Raw genomic sequence first — 23,325 nt, 5'->3', positions numbered from 1 at the left:
GCAACCTTTACCCGTGCCAGAATGGAAGTAGGAGCACATCTCTATGGATTTTGTCTCTGGCTTGCTTAGAACAAATTCAGGACATGGTAGCATTTGGGTCATTGTGGACCGGTTGACCAAAGCTACCCACTTTCTACCGATTCGCACGACATACACTTCTGACCGACTGGCCTAGTTGTACATTAAGGAAAAAGTGCGGTTGCATGGAGTACCTGTCAGTATTGTATCGGACAGGGATACTCGGTTTACTTCTAAATTTTGGGCTAGACTACAATCAGCCATGGGGACGAGACTCACCTTTAGTACTGCCTTTCACCCCCAAACTGATGGACAATCGGAGAGGACCATCCAAACTTTGGAAGATATGCTAAGGACCTGTGTCATTGACTTTACAGAAAGCTGGGATGACCATTTACCCCTGATTGAGTTTGCTTATAATAATAGCTTTCAAGCCAGTATTCAGATGGCACCATATGAAGCCCTGTATGGAAGGAAATGCAAGTCACCCATCTGTTGGGACGAGGTTGGTGAAAGAAAGCTTTTGGGATCAGAAATTGTTCAGATAACCACAGATAAAATAGCATTAATTCGTGAAAGGCTCAAGATAGCTCAGAGTCGGCAAAAGAGTTATGCCAATAACCGACGGAGAGATCTTGAATTTGAAAAGGTGATCGAGTTTTCCTAAAAATCTCACCAATAAAAGGTATTATGAGATTCGGCAAGAAAGAAAAGCTGAGCCCATGTTACATCGAACCATTTGAAATCCTGAAAAGAATCGGAGGTGTCGCTTATAGACTTGCCTTACCACCCCAATTGGTAAATGTTCATAATGTCTTTCATGTATCGTCACTACAAAAATATCAGCCCGACCCATCTCATATCTTGAAATATGAACCTTTACCGATCAGGAAGGACATATCCTTCATTGAGCAGCCAATTTTGATACTGGATAGAAGGGTGCAAGTGTTGCGCAAGAAGGAGATTCCTTTAATCCGTGTATTATGGCAGTACCATTCAAGAGAAGAGTCGACTCGGGAACGAGAAGATGATATCAGAGAAAAATATCCCTATCTTTTTCAGTAATCAGGTATATAAATTTAGAGGACTAAATTTCTTTAAGGGGGGAGAATGTAACAATCTTAAACTTTCAAAAAAAAAAAAAAAAAAAAGGGAAAAGAAACTTTTAATAAGTGATGGTCCATATGAGCATAATAGTCCTTAGGGACTATCACCATATTCAAAGCTTTTAGTTTGAATTTGTTTGTTTGTTGTTGCCTTGCCACGTCCAGTGGACGTGGGCTTTAAGCGTATAAGAAGTAATATAAACGTTACACCTCGTGTATGAGGTGTAACTTAATAAAATATTATTATAAGGTGTCGTAAGAGTTTAAATACGAGAGGCGAGGTCTCTCTCTCTCTCTCTAGCCGAATTTTTATCGGAAGCTCCCTCTCAAAATATTTTAAGTAAGTGACATCGTCTTCCTGAAAAATAGTATGTTTTTAATAAATAGTGATATTTTCGTCCAGGATCTTTATTTTATAAGTTTTGTGTGTAAGTGACCTCATTGTCTCGAAAAATAATCCATTCTTTTTAAAAATAAAATGAAATAATTATTTCTGTTTATTGTCATGAATTTTAGGCGCGATAAATTTTATGCGCACATGACCTCATTATCTTGAAAAATAATCTTTTTAATAAAAATTGTGATATTTTATCTATGTTAGAAATTTTAAATGCTGTAAATTCTTAGAAAAATAAATTTATTTATTTTTCTTGTCTATTGTTAGAAAATTTTAAATACTATCAAATTATTAGAAATAAATGTGATATTTCTGCTTTTAGTAAAATTGTGAGATTTCTTTCTACTGTTTTAAAATATTTAGACATTGTGAATTTCATGTGCAAATGACTGCCTTATTATCTGAAAAATGATATTTTGCATTTGATTATAGTATTGTTGTGAAATGTTTAATTGCAAATTAACATCCCATAAATTGTGATAATTCCGTATTCTTGAATTTCTATAAGAGTTTTTCTATACATATTAGATTGGCAATTATGCTAGAATGTCTTTACGAACTGCTACCTTTCTAAATTTGAGCCCAAAATATTTGATTGGTTGAAATGTTATTGAAAGTGACCGTTATTAATGGTGTCAGTGAGATTCATATTAATTATTCCAGTGATATGTTGAGTACATGATATTTGCTGCTTTCGAATGTTTAAAGAGATTTAGAAATAATTTAAGTATGCAAGTGGACTCATCCGGTTCGCCGGTGAGGTATAAGTGGATCTACCTGGGACGTCGGTAGGGATTAAGTGGACTCATCCGGTACGCCAGTGAGGTATAAGTGGACCTGCAGGGATTAAGTGGACCTATCTGGGACGTCGATAGGGATTAAGTGGACCCATCAGGACGCTGATGGGGTATATAGGTGACCTACTTGGGACGCCCGTAGGGTATTTTGTGAAATCCTTTGAATTATGCACTGCCGTTAAAGTGTTATGTGCATTTCAATTATTTAGATTATATTTAATTATGCATTTATTGAAAGTGATACTGTTGATGCATTTATGTTAATAGATCTTCTTTTTGAAAATATTGATATCTTTCAACCATGATTATTTTTAGGATTATGATGATCACTTACTGAGTAGCCAAACTCATCAAACTATGGTAAACATTTTTTCAGGATAACTGCGAATTCATTTTGAGTGCTAGTCAAGAACAACCTTAGAAGATATTGTTGTTGTGCTAGCTTTCTTTATTTACTTTGTAAGACCTCGCCACTGTAAATTTGTCCTATCAAGAGATGTATATATGTTTTGTCTGTCACATCTCAGAAATATATGTATTGTAAATTCTTGGGGTGTGACATGTGTACCCCTTGTTTCTTCGAACTGTGGTTCAGTGACGAGGAGTCGAGGATCTCAGCCGGGTTACAACGCAGTTTGAAGTGAACTTTGAAGACACCTTCATCTGTCAAAGTTTATCATTTCTACTAACATTTGAAGTGCAATTTGAAGAAACCAGTGCTCTCTCAATCAAATGCCATTCCTACGATCCTACCTACCTCACCAATTCAACAACCCAAAGGTTAGGGACAACTTCGAGCTCCAATCACCATTATTGGGATTTGCATGAATATAATGACAATAAAGTTATCTAAAAAATTTAGAAATAAAAAAAAATTCTTACTAAAGTCTATATCTAAGCATCTCACTAAAATGGATGGCCTATATTAATTGAGCTTAAAAAGCATTTTCAAGGGTTTGTTTTTAAATTTTGCTTTTTTGTAGTCATTCGCTGGAATGAAAAAGAGTGTGTTAAAACTTAGGGTCGAAAAAATAGCCCTAACATGGTTTATTAATATTGTTTCATTATACAATAACATTGCATGAAATTACCCCCTATATGTGTGTACATATATATATATATATATAATGTTAATATTTTAATTTATAGTCAAAATGATTTATTGCTACACCAAAACAACATACGAATAATCTTAAAAACTATTAAAAAACGAGGAACATACTCCCAAGTATAAACAAGTCCCAGTAGAAAGATCTCACCATTTTAAACATCCATTAAAATGATACAGACCAACATAAACTTAAGAACATAGTTAATATGCAACAAATAAAAAGATCTCACCAGTTTAAAAATCCATTAAAATGATACAGACCAACATAAACTTAATAACATAGTTAATATGCAACAAATAACAAGAACAATTAGACACATACGTGCTGTGAAACGTTGAATGAAGAAGCTTGGATCAACAGGCTTTTGGACAATAGGATGTTCTTGAAAACTCAGTAGCTTAGCAAGGTGCAAAAATACCGCACCTAGCACATAATTGGAACAGACTTCAGAACTCCATGCATAAATATATATATATTGATAAAGTTAAATGTTTCATTGAATAGAGAAAGAAGTAAATACAAGTGTTGGGTCTAGCGTCCCATACAAAAATTGGGATCTACCAAAACCCTAACGGGCAAGGTAATCCTTTTACAAAAAAGCCAAAAAAGAGTCCAATACTATGACAACAATGAGTTGGCTCAGCAAAAAATAACACCCTATTTACAACATGTAAGTTAGTAGTGAACAAAAAAGGAGAGAAAGAGTCATCAGCTAGCTTAGAGGGAGTCCAAGACTGTTTGCGAGGTCGGCTCCATCATTTCCCATGAGATCTGCGAGCGCGTTGGACGTCCTGAATGTATGCCTCCATGAGACGTTGATACCCCTGCAAATGAATTCAATATCATCAAAGATCGAAACTATATACCAAGGTGGTATAGACTTTCCGGATGCCCAATATATAATTTTGTATGCGTCCCCTTTAACTATCAAGTGGGAACCCCAAGAGGGGTTAAAAAGCTTGAGCCCTATCAGCAGTGCCATTGCTTCAGCATGTTGTGAATCAGTATAGCCAAGGGGTTCAGCGTACGTGAGCAAAATATGCCTTTCATGATCTCGGAATACTCCCCAACCCCAGCTGGCCTTGGGTTGCCCCTTGAGCAACCATCAAAATTGAGTTTGATAGTTCCTCTCGGGGGTGGTTGCCAGTTGTTGGGTTTTTGAGATTTCCTTGGTTGATGAAAAATGATGTTATAGAAAAAGCTGTATTAAAGGAAATTAAAAAAAAAGCAGGACACTCAGAAACTGGATTTCAATTCTATAAAGCTCAGTCGGAAAATAAGGAAGCATACACATTTATCTGCAACAAGTCAGAAAAGTCAATGAGAATAAATGGCTTCTTTTCATGCCTGCAATACAAATAAGAACTTAGTAAAAGATCATAGATTCTCACAACGAAGAAGAATCTAATAAGTCTAATACTAAAGAAATGGCCTTAACTTTCAATCAAATGCATGAATCATCTCATGTATTTACCATGACTGACCTAAAACACAGATGGCAGTTGGGGAGTGCACGTCTAGAATAAACTATAATGAAGGTTGCAAGAAAATACAAGAAAAGAAAAAGAGGGGGACAGTTGGTCAAGGAAATGTAATATCAAATTGGAGAAAAAAAGCGGCTTCCTTATATAATATTCTTCAGAATCACAATCTTGGGCATGGCAAGATCAATAATATATCATCGCAAGATTGTTATCATAGAGAAAATTAAATCATACCCACACTCTAGATAATTAGAGCATTCATTTAGACATCAACATACTCATCTATGCGGTAGTTAGAAATATGATCATTAAATGTGGGTATGAATAAATGCAGTATTTAGAAAATTCTTGTATCAAGATCTCTATCATGGTAAAATGTCCATTTTGGGGATATGAATCCATCTCATCACATAAGGCATGCCACAGTGCCACCACGTTGAGAACATGGTTCCTTTGCCAAATCAAACATCAAAACTTTTATATAATAAAGTACTTAGGATAGATCCTGAGCATTTCCTTATATAACTCCAATACACTGGCCAGTTCAGTTGACACGAGTGATTTTTCTAACTCGAAATGATTTTTTACTCACTGATTATATAATTTCATTTGTTGTGATAATTGCAGACATCAATGCATATATAAAAATCACTGCCACCATCTAGATTTCATTTGTCTTTTAATCGATAATGAAAATCATAATAGAAATCCATAAAACAAAATCAACATTTAAGGTGAAATACAATTTCAACAAAAAAAAACATTTAAGGTGAAATACATGTCACGAAAATGATCCCCAGCTGCCAACTAGTAACAAATGAACACCGAAATAATTAAAACTTCTTGCCACCTCACTGGGTCCCCGATGCAGAATAAAGAGAAGCCGGTCAATAAAGCCTTGATACACGAGTCGAATTCTCAACAGTCTCATAATTGCCCCCAGAACAAGTGGAAATGTTCCTAAGGACTCCAAAAAGCCGTCAGCCAAGTTTCGTCGCAATACGACATATCTAAGACAGCGCAGACAAAAAAACAGTATGGGAAAAATCAAACTCTAGCACAATGAAACGGACCCTAGAATTGAAACCATATTACCGGGGCTTCAAATGGTTGTGGGACCACTGCCATTGGATCTGGCACGGTCGAAAATCCATACAGGTCAAGTTTGGACTATATCGGACACTCCAAGACAAAGTTATGGGCAAAAGACTGAAAAATGGTAGATCACACGCTATTCCCGTGCGCCCTCCCTCACCAATCTCCATTAATGGAGACTGGTTTTCACAGTTTTGAGTAGTAACTTTCGGGAGCCATGTCTCCCTCAATCTGAGTCGGATCGAGCTCAAATTTTGGGAGAGTGTTCGTCTCATCAAGACGAGCGTTTTGATATGTGGCACGGCTCTTGACGATGCTCGAGCAGGGAGAAAAGCTAGAGAAAAATTGATGATTAGTGACAAGAGTTGCAGGAAATTCAGCAGCGACATGTCTCGCTCGAGCGGCCGTATCACGGTGATCGCACAACGGATCGACACGAAATTAGTTGCATTGCGTGCGTAAGATCTAAGGTTACATCTGGGCCAAACTTCGCATATGATGAACGGTTAGATTTGACGTACGATGGCGTTAAATCCTCGTTTAAGCACGAAATCGAGCTGCGCTTGTTGCCAAACGATTGTGACGACGTGCTTGTCGTAATTCAGCCAAGAAATTGTGAAGACATGTCGAGAAATGGCGCAATCTTGATCCAAAGATCGCAAGTTTTTCAAAAATTTCGCATCGCATGATCGTGGCTCAAAAACACGACCTGTGATTCGAAGTGGGTATCAAAATGATCGTCATTTCGAGCCTAACAAGAAAACAAATATCTTTTGGCCAAACGAGCGCCGAAGCAACCCCGAATCAGTCTTGGAAGATTGTACACATTCTAGAGCAGCACCAGGGATTGAATTGGAATTACGTGAATTGTTGGGCACGGACAAAATCGTCATTTTGCCCCTATTTTTAGAATTTCTTTTAATTCAATTAAATTGTAATTTTCAACAATTAGGGTGAACTTTGAGCATCCACCCATGTTTGGCCCCACCTTTATATATACACGTGATATCTTAATGTAATGGACCCAATTGCGGAGAACTTAATGAATAAAAATTAAGGGCTTTAGCTTGAGTTTGTGGGCCACATCCAGGAGAAAGCAAAGAGAGAAGAAAAGGTTTGATACCCTTTGGTTAAGGTAATTTTCTCTCTCCTCTTCTTTCCTTTCTCTCTCCTCTTCTTTCTTTCTCTTTCCTCCTCTTTCTTTCTCTCTTCTTCTTACGTTCCTTTTTCCCTTTTTCTTTCTTTCCTTTTCTCTCTCTCCTCCCTTTCTTTTTCTCTCTCCTCTCTTTCCTTTCTCTTCTTCTCTGTCATGCACGACAGTAACTACTGTCGAGCATGACATTTTCCCCTTCTGTCAATCTCTTTGGGATGAGCACAGTGAGCCAGGCCGTTTCCCGAGTGGCGGGTTGGGCCTCTATCCAAATTCCTTCTTCTCCCGTGGTACATGGCGGTATCCACCCCCGCATGACGTCTCCCACCCCATTCTCTGACAAGGACACTGAACTGGGCTCTTTCCTGAGTGGCGGGCCAGGTCGTGTCTGAGTCCTTCTTGACATGCACGACGATGCTTATTGTCGCACATGTCTTTTCTTCTCTCTCTCTCACTTGTCGTGTACAACGGTGCTTATTGTCGTGCATGTCTTTTCTTCTCTCTCTTACTCATCATGCACGGCGGTGCTTATTGCCTTGTATGTTTCTTCTTCTCTCTCCTGTCATGAATGGCAGAGCCTATCGCCGTCCATGTTCTTTCTCTTTCTCCCTCTCTTGTCATGGACAGCAGAGCCTATCGCAGTCTATGTTCTTTCTCTTTCTCCCCCTCTTGTCATGGACGACAGAGCCTATCGATGTCCATGTTCTTTTTCTTTCTCCCTCTCTTGTCACGAACGGCAGAGCCTATCACCGTCCATGTTCTTTTTCTTTCTCCCTCTCTTGTCACAGATGACAGAGCTTATCGCCATCCATGTTCTTTCTCTTTCTCCCTCTCTTGTCATGGACTGCAGAGCCTATCGCCGTCCATGTTCTTTCTCTTTCTCCCTCTCTTGTCATGGACGGCAGAGCCTATTGTCGTCCATGTTCTTTCACTTTCTCCTTCTCTTGTCATGGACGGCAGAGCTTATCGTCGTCCATGTTCTCTCTCTTTCCCTCTCTTCTATCATGGACGACAGAATCCATCACCGTCTATGTTCTTTCTGTTTCTCTCTCTCTCTCCTATCACGGATGACAGAGCTCGTCGTCGTCCATGACTCTTCTCTTCTGTTACTTCTCTCTCATCTTCCCTCTCCTCTGCCTTCTTTTTCTTTTCTCTCTCTCTTCCTCCCTCCCGATTTCCTCTCTTCCTTATATCTCTCATCTCTCTTTTATCTTTTTTCTTTCCTTCTTTCTCATTCTTTTCTCACTCTTCTGTCCTCTCTCTCTCTCATTTCTCTTCTATCTCTCTTACCTCTTCTCTTTTGCCTTCTCTCTCTTCTTTCTCTCCTCTTCTCTGTCTCTTCCCTAACTCTTCCTCTTCCCTCTCTCCTCTTCTATGTCTCTTCTCTAACTCTTCCTCTCCCCTCTCTTCATCTCTTCTCTTTTCTCTTCTCTTTCTCTCCTCTCTTCACTTTTCTCCTCTCATTTGACCGGAAGACAGGTTAAGCCTTGTGCTACCAAGTTAGTCTTGTCGTCGAGCAGTTTAGCCGCAAGCGTCGGTCTGAGTAACCGTGACTGTCTAGCTGCTACGTCAAGCTAATCGTGGAGCCAGATTAGTCAGTGTGTTGGTTTTGTCGTCGAGTAGTTTAGCCGTCTTGCCGGTTAGAGCCATCGTGCTTGTCTAGGTTCCACGCCAAATCAACCATCGCATTGGTCTTACCCCTGCGACAGTCTGGCAGCCTGGTCAAATTTCTTCTCTCTCATTCATCTCTATCATCTCTTTCTCCTCTTCTCTTCCCTTATTTTATTTCTTCCTACTCTCTTGACCATATTAACCTTCATTCATTTCTAAAACAACACATATTTCATCTTTAAAGAACTAGTTGAAAGCCACACCAGTCTTTAGAGCCATTTCTTTAAAGTACTGGTTGAAAGCCATTCCAGTCTTTAGAGCCATTTCTTTAAAGAATTGGTTGAAAGTCATAGTAGTCTTTAGAGCCATTTCTTTAAAGAATAGGTTGGAAGCCATACCAGTCTTTAAAGCCCTTTCTTTAAAGTGTTGGTTGAAAGCCATACCAGCCTTTAAAGTTCCTTCCTTGGAGTACTGGGTGAAAAGCAAGCCAACCTCTAAGAGTTTATTCTTCTCCTCTTTGAGAGATTCGTTGAAAACCATACTAATCTTTCATTCTTTCCTCTCATCTTTATTCCACTCTCTTTTCTTTGTCTAGAGGACCAGTGAACATCAGACCACTCTCCATCTCTTTATTCTACCCCTTGAATGTATGCTCGTGTGCATTCACCTAAAGGCAAAGTGAGGTCATCTGATCCACTTATCTTGTATACTAACATATACGTGTGTAATTATAGAAACAAGAGTGAACGGGTCAAGGGAGGCGATTGCAAACCAGCCGTAGGCTTGGGGGGCTTTCCATCGTGTTCTAAGAGGGCGCTCATGCGAGTCTGAGTGCCAGGTGAGGTGTGTCCCGCCTCACACCCTAATTCCTCTCTCACCAGTTGGTGTACCTGCCCTTGTTTTATACACAAGGTTCTCGAGAGAGCGGTCTCAGGCCTTGGGTTCGCTTTGAAACCCGAGACAAGTGCTACCAGGTCAACCCGACCCTGGGGCGAGATCGAGGCATCTAACCAGCTTGGCGACTTTACTGGGGACACACTACCCCATTGTCGTATCGTCCTTATTTGGTCCGTCTCTGTTTTTCATTTCTGTTGATTGCTCGCACATGGCTTCAAGGTTCTTTAACCCATTTATCCGAATCGAATATTTTCTAATCCCCGCATTTGCGAGTTCCCCTCAAGAACAAGTTCCCGTCAAGAACAAGTTCCCGAACTTCGTTCCCGACTTTCCTCTTGAGCAAAGACCCAGTGTCTAGCTCCCAGGTCTTGACCTGGATTGGCGTGCGAAGGGACTTAAAGGTCCCTAATTCCCCATCTCTAAGCTTTAGTGGAACTCCCATCAGAGCGCCTCGCATGGGTGGCACATCTACCCCCACTCACAGCATGCACCCTGTCACCGGCAGGTGACTTGTCGGTCGTATTGTTGAGGTATGCCAAAAGGCTTCACAGTCCCTAAATGCAAAATGCAAACAAGTTGTCGGTGCTCCTGTGAGTCACTGCAAGGCTACCCCCCACATTCCTGCACCACCTCAGGTCTCTATGTTTAGAGACACAAAACACCGAGGAGGAGACCCTGGGGCCTCCACCTCTCACACACACACACTAAGGCTCCTAGGTCATCCGCTTGAGCCACACCTCGGGGCAAACCTCATATTGCCTCAGGTCGGTGTCCAGGATTGGGTCTCCTTAGGCGAAATCCTGCACGCGCCATGCATGAGCATCCCACCACTTGGGGCGACGTTCCTATGCCGACCCGAGTACACGGGAGACGACCACCTCGTCTTCTCTCTCAGCACACACTTGCGCACCTTGTAAGAGGAAGGCTCCCGCTTGTTCCCTTACGGACACGTGCTCGCGATTCTCGGCCTCCTAAGGTCAAACCGGTTGCTCGAGCCCGGTTTGACACCCACATCACCCGAAATTCTGCCTCAAGGGGCGAACACGTGCCACCATTATGGACTGCTCCCGGCTTTTGACTTAGACACCATCGCGAGTCCACCTCTACTCCAATCACCCCTTCGCCTCAGAGCAAGCACCTCAAGACGTGGTACTCGAAGACCTTCCCCAAGAGTACCATCTTGAGCCAACCCCATCAGGTCGGTCATGTCTTGAGAAACCACAAAAGAGCTCAGGGGCTCAGATTAACCCTTGTTCGAGGTCCACACCCCTTGCCTCATCTCATGGAGACAGCTCTCTCATGCGCAAGAAAAGCGGACCAGTCTCGGTCACAATCCCAGTTCTGGAGAGTGGTACATCAGAATCTCAAGGCTAAACATGACAGGGGTCTGCGAAACCTGACCAGGGAAGCAACCAGGACAGTCAGGGCAACCACTCCCGGTGACCTTCTTCCCAAATATCTTTTCTACTAGCTTCAGGAGTTGACAAAGCTTGAAGAAGAAGCCCCAGAATCTTGCATGGTTGTCAGCGTCGTAGGAGACGACCTGACCTCACAGCACTCAGGGTCCCAAGACCGTCAAGAACCGGTTCTTACGTGCTCTGCATATAAGGCTCGAGTTAAGTCAGAGCACGTTGAGCCCTATTGACAGACTTGCCACGACCGGTATGGCAGCCATGCAAGGTCTTGACTGCACCAGAGACTGACATCCAAGAAGAGGGGGTCAGCGTGATGGTCATCAACGAACCTAATGACAGCCATGAAGAATGCATGGATAGGTTCGAACACATGGTGCGAGCAAAGATGGAGAAGATCGATCGCATGCGGTCCTCAGCCAATTTGTTCCATCATGAGGCCAACTCCCATCACCCAAATGATGCAGCTCCAAGGTATCATCCTCCTCCTGCCTCACAAGACAATTTTGTCCCTCGCCCCGTCTCATAGGAAGATATTGACACGATGGTTACCCACAGCCTACTGAACAGGCAGATTCCGAGTATGCAGGGGACAATGCTTTACCAAAACCCATACCCCTCTTATATTGATCAAGTCTCGTTTCCCCCTAATTGCCAAAAGGGGAGGCTCCCCTTATTTAATGGCACAACTACTCTGCATCAGCATATCGCTCATTTCCAAGTCGCATGTCAGGAGATAGCATCTAATGGGAGACTCCTTCTCCATCAGTTCATTGAGACCCTCAACGGTCCAACTTTTCAGTGGTATGCTCGGCTTCCTCCTAACTCAGAGCATACTTGGGAGGAAATGGAGTGACTGTTTTACCAGCACTTCTATGAGGTAGAAAGAGAGGTCCAAACCATCGAGCTTCTCACCTTGACTCAGGAGCCAAACAAACCCGTAGATCAGTTCATAGCAGGATGGAGAGATTTGGCTTCTTACCATTCCAATCCCATGTCTAAGAATGAAGCAGTCCAGACTTGCGTGTGCAACATGCGGCCTGAAATCGCTTTGCACGTCGAGGCCTCGAACCCAACCTCCATGTCAGAGCTGATCTCCAAGTCGGTCCACATTGATAGCCTATTTCGACACCATGGCGAGTCGTGACCACAATCTTCAAGTTCAGGAAACGGCCGAGGTAATGGAAGTTCTCGACCTAACCCTCGGGGCAACCAGCAAAAGGGAATGATTAGCACGGCCGTCACTATGACTGGTCCAAAGAAGACTGTCCCTCAGACTTTCGATCTCTCCAAAGGGGTAGGTCCATCAAAGACCCAAGCAGCACGCCAGGGAGATCAACAACAACCTCAGTTTTACAACAGGGTGCCTCCTCCTCCAAACCTTAATCGAAGTGACTATTGGGCCAGACAAAAGAATAAAGTCTATAGCTTCAACAAGGAATGGGTTCCCGCTCTGCTGCGGCTGTTGTTGGAGCAAAACATGATTGAGTTGCCTGAGATAAAGAATCATGAACAAGCCGTCTTGATACGCACACGAATTACTGTGCTTAGCATCGAAGGCTAGGGCACACCACGGAAGAATGGTACATTATCAAACACCATATCGAAGCCTTGATTCAGAAAGGTCAAATACGGCTCAAGGACCTTAAGAAAGCATTTAGGGCAGCAGAATCCTCCCATGCGGTGACAGTCCAGGAGAAACATGAAGGCACATACTCCCCCGATGAATTACCAACAGATCTCCAGGCATTATTTTGTATGATGCTCCAAGAGGGAATCATTGTGCCGAAGCCAATGAAGCAGCCCAAGCACCTCACCCAAGAAACTCAGAGCCTCTGGTGTCTGTATCACCAGATATGGGGCCATGACCTGAATGGGTGCTATGGTTTCCAAACCATAGTCACCAAGAAAGTGCAGAGAGGTCACGTTGCTTGCGCCGCTCTAGTCATGATTCTTCTGATCCACAGGAGCCTTCGACTTTCCAACCGTGGAAAATATATCACTGGCGGAGCAGATTGAAGTCCCTGAAACGAGAGGCAGATCGTCAAGCTAGACTTGCCCTTGAATCTAGCAAAACCGGACGAGTGCTCCCAAAGGGTACCAAGAGGAGACAAGCATCAAAGGCCGCCCGTCGGAAGAATAGTATTCTCCAAACTCGGGTCGAGGAAAAGATCCTCAAACCAATTCGTCCACTACCGACCTTACAAGACTTCTTCCCTACTCTCTCTTCTCGTCAAGAAGAAATCCCTAAGTCATCATCTGCTCAGGTCACGTCCAATGAGGGTGACAACATTAAAAGCACCCGTCAACGATTTAAGCCGGGGAAAGACCCAAAAGATCCCCTGCACACGTGATGACGTAAAAAGCTACCCGGATCAGTCCGATGTGGGAGCTGACCTTAAAAGCCCTTCACCTCCTAACCTCTCTTCTTCTTCTCCCTCTTCTTCTATTACCTCTTTTGCAGGTACAACTCTGGAGTGCCCAGATTTTGAGATCCTTGATAAGGAATTGGAGGGTTCTAATATCAGTAAACGACATCAAAGGCGGCTGAGAAAGAAGCTGGCTCAGACAGCCAGGTTCTTGACAGTTGCTGACGCCTTGGCAGCTGGTGCCAAGATGGAACCACCTTCTATTGGGAAGCACAGAAAGTCCAAAGCGAAGAAACTTCGATGGCCTTCAAGCCCGACTTCGAGCTGAGAGAGTTAAGAGGGCAGAGCTTCTATACTCATGAAGCCTGCCACATGGTTCAAATCTCCGAAGCATCAACCAACACAGGCTAAATGAGTCTAAGGTCCGGGAAGAAACTACAGCCTCCCCCGAAAAAACCTAAGCTGTTAAAGTATCCTAGTCCACCAATTGCTCTCATACCCAAATACCCCGTCCAATTCACCACTTCTCTCCTACCCAAATACCTCGTCCAAACCACCACTCCTTAAATATCCAGGGCCACCATCAACAAAATCTTGAACTCAATTAGGGAAGAATGAAGAGGGCCTTTGACAAGTCAGCCAAAGTCCGCTCATTCACTCGTGGAGACTTGGTTCTAGCAGTTAAAAGGCCGCTTCAAGTGGGAAGGCCGCTTCATCGTCAAGAAAGTCTCGCCAAATGGGACCTATATATTGGCACACCCTGATGGGGAAGAGGCAATGCCCCCCATCAATGGGTGGTACTTGAAGAAGTATTATCCTTTATATGTCCTCAAGCCTCGATGAACAACAGAAAAAAAATGAGAACAAAGAATGAAAGAAAAGGGGAAGGAGAAGAAAAGAACAGAAGCAAGACAAATTCACAAAGTCTAAAAGCAAAAGCTCTTTTTATTACATTAAGAGGAGTTACAAGATACAGTCAAAAGCCCTGTTTGGGTAGGGTATAGGTATACATTATCAAGCGTTGCTTTTGCATCAAAAGAGAAGAGAGCAATCAAGCCCCAGTGTTGCTCTTGCATTTGAGGAAAAGAGGATGGTTGATTACCATGAGCTGCTCTCGCATCAGATGAAGGTAGAAGGGTTTTAAATCGAGTTTACCAGACATACAAAGCAGACCTTTGTGGCAAGAAACTGGCCTATGATGGAGAGCACACCCTTCTCACAGTAAGTACCCTTCAACAGAACAACATGGATATCACTATTGTACTGGAGGACTTGGCTTCCAACAGACTTCATAAGCATTGACCACCACCCTTTGCCTGCCCAAGTCACCGTCATGCATGCCGAGCTAGACTCATCGTCGTGCATGATCATTGCCGGGCAAGACTCATCGTCGTGCATGATCATTGTCAGGCAAGACACATCGCCGTGCATGATCATTGCCGGGCAAGACTCATCACCGAGCACGATCACTGCCAGGCACGACTCATCACCGTGCACGACCACTGTCGTGCACGATTTGCAGCCGTACATGAAAAGATCGTCGAGTGGGTGTGAGGGTGCAATTACTGCTACACACGACTAGCACCGCGCGCATTGTGTTGCCAAGCATGACCTGTCGCTGCACGTGTTCGCCCAAGACCCTTCAGCTGCTCACGACCCTTCAACTGCCTGTGACCCTCCGACTTCACCGAGACCCTCCGCCTCTCTCTACGGCTGTTCACCTCCCTACAACCCTTCTATTTCTCACCAGAAAACCCCCAAAAATCCCCCACAGTGTACCCGAAAGATCGGTGACCTACCCCAAAACCCTCGCCAAACCTTTTGCAACTTCTCCCCGCAAACCGCTTGCCGGAATTCTCATCTGAAAACTCCTTATCTCTCACTACCGGAGCTTTCTCTCTACGACATGACGCCGAAAAAGCTTAGACAGCCCACCGGCGGCAACCCGAAAGACCCAAAACCTCAGGCTCCTCTCCTCCCCTTTTTCGACACACTTGAACCCTCGTCGAAATTCCTGAGAGAACCAGCAACCCCTAGCAACAGTGACCCTAGCCGGACTTCCTGCAACCCTCACCTGTGCACCTTGCGTCGTCTAGAGTTCTCACTATAACTCTCAGTCGTTTTAACAAAAGTAAAATGATAAAAAGGGGGCTTACCCCCTTATATAGCTGGTACTTCCCCGAAATGCCCCATACAAACTGCCAATGCCACGCAGGTCTAGAAGGCCAAACGGCAACATACCAAGCCGGGTCGGGCCCAGGCTCAAAAAGCTCGAACTTAAGTAATTGTAGCGCATGGTTCATCGTTGTGCATGTCACTGCCAAGCATGTCACCGTCGCCCGTGCTACATCTGGGCATGTCATTGCCGAGCATGTTATTGTCGTGCGTGCTCTCATGTTGTGCTCTTCTACTGCCAAACACCCCAACACCATGTGTGTCCTCATGCGGGGCTTTCCTATTGCCGAGCATGTTATTGTCGTGTGTGTTCTTTTGTTGCACCCTTTCATAATCGAGCATGTTATTGTCGTGCATGATGTCGTGCTGGGCTCTGCTACTGCCGTGCATGCCCGATCACCATCCCCAGTGGAGTTACACCTATGCCCCAGCTTGTCATGCGCAGTGGAGTTATGTGCATGCCCCAGTCTTTCATCCCCAAGGAGTCGTGCTTCTCCCTAATTCCAAGGAGTCCGCATCACAGCCATCCCTCGTTGGGTCACCATTTCACTTGGACCCACTACATACTTGGTGAGTCATGTCGACAATCATAACCTCATCCCCCATGGAGCCTCATTTACCTCACATTCTCCCGTGAGTCCCCACTTCGCCAAAATACTCAGTTACACGGCAACTCACAAATGGTCCAGTTGCATGACCTTAAGCTACAGCAATGGTCCAGTTGCATGACCTTAAACTGTAGCAATGGTCTAGTTGCATGACCTTAAACTGCAGCCATGATCCAGTTGCATGACCTTAAACTGCAGCCATGGTCTAGTTGCATGACCTTAAACTGCAGCCATGGTCCAGTTGCACGACCTTAAACTGTAGCAATGGTCCAAGTTGTATGACCGAAAACTGCATAGCCTAGGTCTAGCTGCATGACCCTAAATTGTAGTGCACGTCTGGGCCGCGTGACGTTAAAGACTTAGCACAATGGTCTAGCAGTATGACCCTAAATTATACTACACGTCCTGGCTGCATGACGTTACACTGCTTTGCCCAGGTCCTGGCAGCATGACCCTAAACACGCCTCCATGCACGCACACACACCTTTTTCATGCATCTCCATGCACGTCTTCCCTAACCGGCCCATCCATGTACGCGTACCACCTTCGTTGCCTCCCCAGTGAGTCTATTTCCATCACCACTCACCACCATCCAGCATCCATACCAACATCATCCATCATTCATAGGTAAGTTTGTGCCATCTCCCAAAGTGAGTCAAACCACCACCATACTCACTCTATGGCCTCCACAGACTGCCATCCATTGCCACCACGGTCCAGTTGTATGACCCTAAACTATAGTGCACGTCCTGGTCGTATGACGTTAAACTGCCTTGCCCAGGTCCCAAAGGCAGGACCTATAAACACCCTCAATAAAAAAAAAGAAAAAGAAGAAAACTAAGAGTGTACGAGCATGGTGTAAACCTGAATAAGGAACGCCATGAGTAAAAATGATGGACGGGCATGGTCACGAAACCATGAGTAAAAGAGTTCCGTGAATAAAAACAGGGCACGGTGAAAACCCAGAAGGGCACCGTGAGTAAGAATAGAAAAAGGGTGGACGTGACCGCAAGGTCATGGGTAAAAGAGCCCCAAATAAAAGAGGGTGGTGAAAACCGTCTCTATGGTGCCACTTCCTCAGACCAAGTGAAAATTCGCAAATGGCGCTTGGACCAATAAACAGGTTGATGCAGCGCTCGCCTCTATAGGCAGCTTCAGCCAGCATTCAAAAAGAAAAATCCTCGGTGTTGGAATGCCCAGATATTATGACCCAAAAAGACGAGCGTCAAGGAAAAATTCAACAGTCTGAGTCCATTCACAAAAGGACCCAGAGGTCGAAAGAATCGCCAAGAAGGCAAGTGATGCTTTATGCTAAAGAGCCCTATCCCCAGGAAGTCACTATGGTGATCTAGGTGAAAGTCAAAACTAGCCTCCGTAGAACAAGAAGCCACATCACGATATGCCGAAGACGCGCCAAGAAGGCTAAGGAAACTATCAAGCCAGACTTTAGACCTGTTATGCAGCAACCAGAATTGAGCCCTATGAGGTCGTCTCAAAAAGAGGTGTCCTGCTTGTTGAAACTGCTGGCAGAAAGCGGGGTTGAGCCCAAAAGAGGTCACCTCGAAAATGAGGTACCTTGCCCGTCAAGGTTAAACTGGTGTAGCAGCAGACGACCGCCAACCGAAGGTTCTTCAGTTGTCCATCCAAAAAACAAAGAGACACGGAAACAAAACCCCAACTGAATGGGAAGAAAGCCCTTAGGCATGGCACTCGACCACCAGACAAGCCTGATTCTGACCAACGGGGTCCACACAAAATCTTTGGCTGTTGGAATCACAATTATCGTCCAAAAAGGTGAGCAGACTTTAAAAGCATCCCTCATTATTACAAGACAGTCTAATAAGATGAGGACTTAATAAAACAAATCCCTCCAAATCACAAGACCGTCCAATAAGGTGAGGACTTTAAAAAATATATCCCTCAGAAAGGCCAATGAGAGTGAGGACTTCGACAATACCCCTCAATATCTCTTCTCCCCCAAAGTCTCCACGAATGGATATGCGACAAATGCATCCAGACGTCCGAGCATCCTGGTGACAGCGTTACGCGGATATCTCCATGGTGTTCGCGCGAACCTGTGGCCAGGAAGACAAAAATAATAAAGCCGAAGGAAATTTTCCGAATGTTGTCCTTCTCGCTTCTCTCGAAGCACAACAATTGGTGGGGAAAGCTGTTTGAAGGCATTTTTTAGCACCTTGGGCCCCTGATGGAGAATAAAGAGAAGCCGGTCAATTAAAACCTTGATACACGAGTCGAATTCTTGACAGTCTCAGAATTGCCCCAGAACAAAGGAAAATGTTCCTAAGGACTCCAAAATATCGTCTGCCAAGTTTTGTCAGAGTACAATATGTCTAAGGCAGCGCAGTCAAAGAAGCAGTTCGGAAAAAAATCAACCTCTAGCACCTTGAAACAACCCAATTATCGGAGCGTCAAATAGTTGTGGTACCACCACCATTGGATCCGACACGGTCGAAAATCCTTATGGGTCAAGTTTCGCCTCAATTGGATACTCTAGGACAAAGTTATGGGCAAAAGACTGAAAAGTGATAGGTCACATGCTATTCCCGTGCACCCAACCTACACCAGTCTCCATTAATGGATACGGATTTTTACAGTTACGGGCGGTAGCTTTCGGGAGTCATGTCTCCCTTGTTCTGAGTCGGATCGAGCCCAAATTTTGAGAGTGCGTTCGTCTCGTCAAGACGAGCGTTTTGATATGTGGCACGGCCCGTGACGACACTCATGCAAGGAGAAAAGCTAGAGAGAAGTTGATGATTCGTAACTAGAGTTGCAGGAAATTCATCAACGACACGTCTCACTCGAGCGGCCGTATCACGGCGCTAGCAGAACGGGTCGACGCAAAATCAGTTGCATTGCATGTGTAAGGTATGAGGTTACATCTGAGCCAAACCTCACACATGATGAACGGTTAGATTTGGCGTACGATGGCGTTAAAGTTGCTACAAAATTCCAGCCGCCAGAATCCAAATTCCGACCAAAAACTCAAAAGTGGAAAGTCCTCATTTAGGCACACAATCGAGCCACCCTTGTTGCCAAACGATCGTGACAACGTGCTCGTCGTAATTCAGCCAAGAAATCGTGAAGACATGTCGAGAAATGGGCACAATCTTGATCCAAAGATCACAAATTTTTCACAAATTTCGCATTGCGTGATCTTGACTGAAAAACACGATCCGTGATTCGAAATGGGTATCCAAACGATCGTCATTTCGAGCCCAACAAGAAAACAATTATCTTTTGGCTGAACGAGTGCCGAAGCAACCGCGAATCAGTCTTAGAATATTGCACACATTCTAGGGCAGCAACAGTGACTGAATTTGAATTACGTGAATTGTTGGGCAAGGGTAAAATCATCATGTTGCCCTCATTTTTAGAATTTCTTTTAATTCAATTAAATTGTAACTTTCAATAATTATGGTGAATTTTGGGCTTCCACCCATGTTTGGGCCCCACCTCTATATATACACATGATATCTCAATGTAATGGACCTAATTGTAGAGAACTTTATGAATAAAAATTAAGGCTTTAGCTTGAGATTGTGGGCCACATCCTGGAGAGACAAAAGAGGAGAGAGAAAAAAAGGTATGTTACCCTTTGGTTAAGATAATTTTCTCTCTGCTCTTCTTTCTTTCTCTCTACTCTTCTTTCTTCTCTCTCTTCTTCTTTCTTTCCTTTGTCCCTTCTTTCTTTCCTTTTCTCTCTCGCCTCCCTTTCTTTTTCTCTCTCCTCTCTTTCCTTTCTCTTCTTCTCTGTCATGCACGGCGGTATCTACTACCGAGCATGACATTTTCCCCTTCAGTCAATCTCTTTGGGATAAGTACAGTGAGCCAGGTCCTTCCCGAGTGGCGGGCCGGGCCTCTATCCAAATTCCTTCTTCTCCCGTCGTGCACCGCGGTATTCACCGTCGTGCATGACGTCTCTCACCCCATTCTCTAACAAGGACACTGAACTGGGCTCTTTCCCGAGTGGTGGGTCGGGTTGTGTCTGAGTCCTTCCTGACGTGCACAACGATGCTTATTGTCGTGCATGTCTTTTCTTCTCTCCCACTTGTCGTGCACGGCGGTGCTTATTGTCGCGCATGTCTTTTTTTCTCTCTCTTACTCGTCATGCACGGCGGTGCTTATTGCCTTGTATGTTTCTTCTTCTCTCTCCTGTCATGGACGGCAGTGCCTATCATCGTCCATGTTCTCTCTTTCTCCCTCTCTTGTCATGGATGGCAGAGCCTATCGCTGTCCATGTTCTTTTTCTTTCCCCCTCTCTTGTCATAAAATCATAAAAATTAACACATGAATAAATGGCATTAGTCTCTTAGGAGACATCTGACTAAATAAATGGCATCATTGCACAAATAACCAACAACCTCTTAACCCTTGGGAACTGTGCAGGCATCAAAGATGCCTGATTAGGAATCTAGAATATCATCTTAGGAAACAGAGCAATTAGTCATCAAAGCACAGATCCTATCAGCGATCAATACCAAACGTTCAACTTAGTCCCCAAGACATCTGAACACTAAACAAAGTAACTATGTTATATCCCCACTTTAGAACATGAACCTGCATTCCCCCTTTTCCTATGCAAAATCAAGGCCCTGACCAAAAGAAAGAAGGGTAACACCCCATTATACAAATTCCAAAAAACTGATCCTCTGTTTTCCTTCGTGCCTACCATTTAGAGTTGTAGTAATTCACATGGAATAAAATTACTTTAAATTGGCCACTCCAAATAAAATGAAGTACTTTAGTTTAATGAATTGGAATTTGAACATTTTGGAGGGATAATTTTGAAGCCAGCAGGAAAACAACATAATCTATGAATAAGGACAGTGAGATAAACGAAGGGTCTAAAATCCAAATAGAGTTATTTAACTAATTCAACTAACCAAAATAGAGAAAATCTTAAAGCACATCCTACATTTCTTCAAGTCATTTCATGGGAACCTGCCCTTTCATGAGGATTTATGAAGCTACCCGCTAGTCGGCTCTAGAAACATCAAATTCATCAAATTAACTATCAGTAAACAATCAATCACCAAAACAAGCAAAAAAACAACACCATCAAATAACTGTCAGAAAAAAATCAACCTCAAAAGTAAGCAAAAGTAATAATTAGACCCAGAACATATCGGGTTACCAATGCTGAATATGTTCCAGTAACTACAATAACATTTTTCGTAGAACTGTGTGCACTGCAAATATATCTTTTTTTTGAGAAATGTGTGCACAGCAAATATATCCTGATAAATTCAGGATAAAAAAAGAAAAAGGATCTCCTTCTTCCAAAATATCCCACAAAAACAGCACAAGTAATCCAGAAAAATGATAGCTGCTACTAATATATAAAGTTTTAGCCCCAAATATTATGATGAATGAATCATAAGTGGTATACGATGCCTTTTGCTCGTTCATTATTCAAAAATATATTACTATATATCAAACAGGACTGTTTTTTAATTGACTACGCTGAAGAATAACAGTAACAAACCTGGCCTCCTGCTGTTTTCACAAACTCTGCCTCTGTGGAATAATTTGAATCAATAACCCTTCCACATTTATTACAGCATCTAGAACATACATTAACAGAGATTCAGTAAGCACATGGCATTCACATATATATAAAAAGGCAATCAACTGAGTGTGGCTGATGATACTAAGCAATCCCGTACAAATGAAATACAATGTAGTTTATATCAAACAAAAAAATAAGGCTCACCTGCCATAAGAAGTACCTCAGGTTATGGAAATCCCTATGATGGCCTGAAAATCTATTTCTATCCCTAATTATGAAATTTAAAGTTCCAAACATGGTGCAGAATCGAGTAAATCTATACACACTTGAAAATCTTGAAAATGGACAATTTAGATATCGCCTTACAAGATGCACCATTTTTAAGACATGGAATCCTTCCTTTTTGACATCCATACATCTTGATATCAAGATGATCAATTGGAGGGTTTTTAGCGCCAAAACAAAACTTTTCTAGTGGGTTTTGGGGTGTGCATTACTTTTATAGTATAATGCTCATGCTCTATATAGACTCTTTTCACATATTAATAACAATAATGCATCAATAAAACAATGCAGTCAACAAAAAAAATACACATAGAGTGATCAGGCAAAGGAGGAAATATACAAAAACATATCAAACATGATATTTGAGGGGGAGGGGGGGGGAAGAATATCAAACACGAGAAAACTCACATGTAACCATTATCATCAACTGTAGGCTGATCTTTCCCGCATTTATTGCACCAAACCATGGTTGAGTAATAATACCAAACAAAACCTTAAATACATGATCTTCTGAGCTCGTATAACTGAAGTAAATCTTATGCAGCAACCATTCAAAAACGAAGAAAAATTACTGAAAATAGTCAAAAACATCATAGACCATAAACCATTACCAAACAACAGTGGAGCTCTAAACTTGAAGAGCCTGACACTGAGCAATGTGCAAGCCCAGTACTGAGGAGAACATCATGCCTATCAAACCCAATCCAAGTTCCAAGATATGCAGATGCAGCCTATGCAAAAGTCGTTGCAGGCCTGACAGCATATAGTAAGGAGATTAAAGAGCCAGCCACCTTCAAGAAGGCGGTAGGTTTTCGAGAACAGCACATTGCGACGGAAGAGGATCTGGCAGCTTTGAGTAAGAGTGAAACATAGGATCTAGTGCCTGCTTCGGTGGTTTTTGTGTTCCTAGGAACTAATTAGGATTTGTGCCCAATTGCTTAGATATCTCAAATGGCAAGTGTCATAGAATCGGTCGTGTTGCAAGAGAATAGATTTTGTCCATATCATGAGTTTATATTTCACATGGCATGGCATGGCATGCCTAATACGTGTCATGAACCATCTGGCTAATCCCAAACGGCTCATGTCTACGACGATTCACAGTCTGGTCATTATAACCCAGGTTCAATATGACTACTGCTATAGTTATAATCCACTCCAAGTGGCTCATCTATATGCTAATCATGATCAAAACACAACCAAGGCTATGGTCAGATATATATCAAACCTGAGGTATCTTTCTTGTTTGAATGCACCTATTATACATAAATGGATATTT

General features: G+C 43.1%; 1 long non-coding RNA gene across 1 annotated transcript; it reads right to left on the bottom strand.

The window, feature by feature from the left end:
* Positions 1–3,905: 3,905 nt before the first annotated feature.
* LOC148780766 (uncharacterized) lies at positions 3,906–21,821 on the bottom strand. Its single transcript, XR_016061518.1, has 3 exons — positions 21,738–21,821; positions 4,721–4,777; positions 3,906–4,254 (listed from the first exon to the last, which is right to left on the bottom strand). It is a non-coding gene; the product is annotated as an uncharacterized LOC148780766 (long non-coding RNA).
* Positions 21,822–23,325: the final 1,504 nt, after the last annotated feature.

This window comes from Amborella trichopoda, chromosome 8 (assembly GCF_054954075.1).
Source record: "Amborella trichopoda isolate Santa Cruz 75 chromosome 8, AtrichopodaSantaCruz75HAP2 v2.0, whole genome shotgun sequence".
NCBI lineage: Eukaryota > Viridiplantae > Streptophyta > Magnoliopsida > Amborellales > Amborellaceae > Amborella > Amborella trichopoda.
This window is presented reverse-complemented; position numbering and strand designations above follow the sequence as displayed.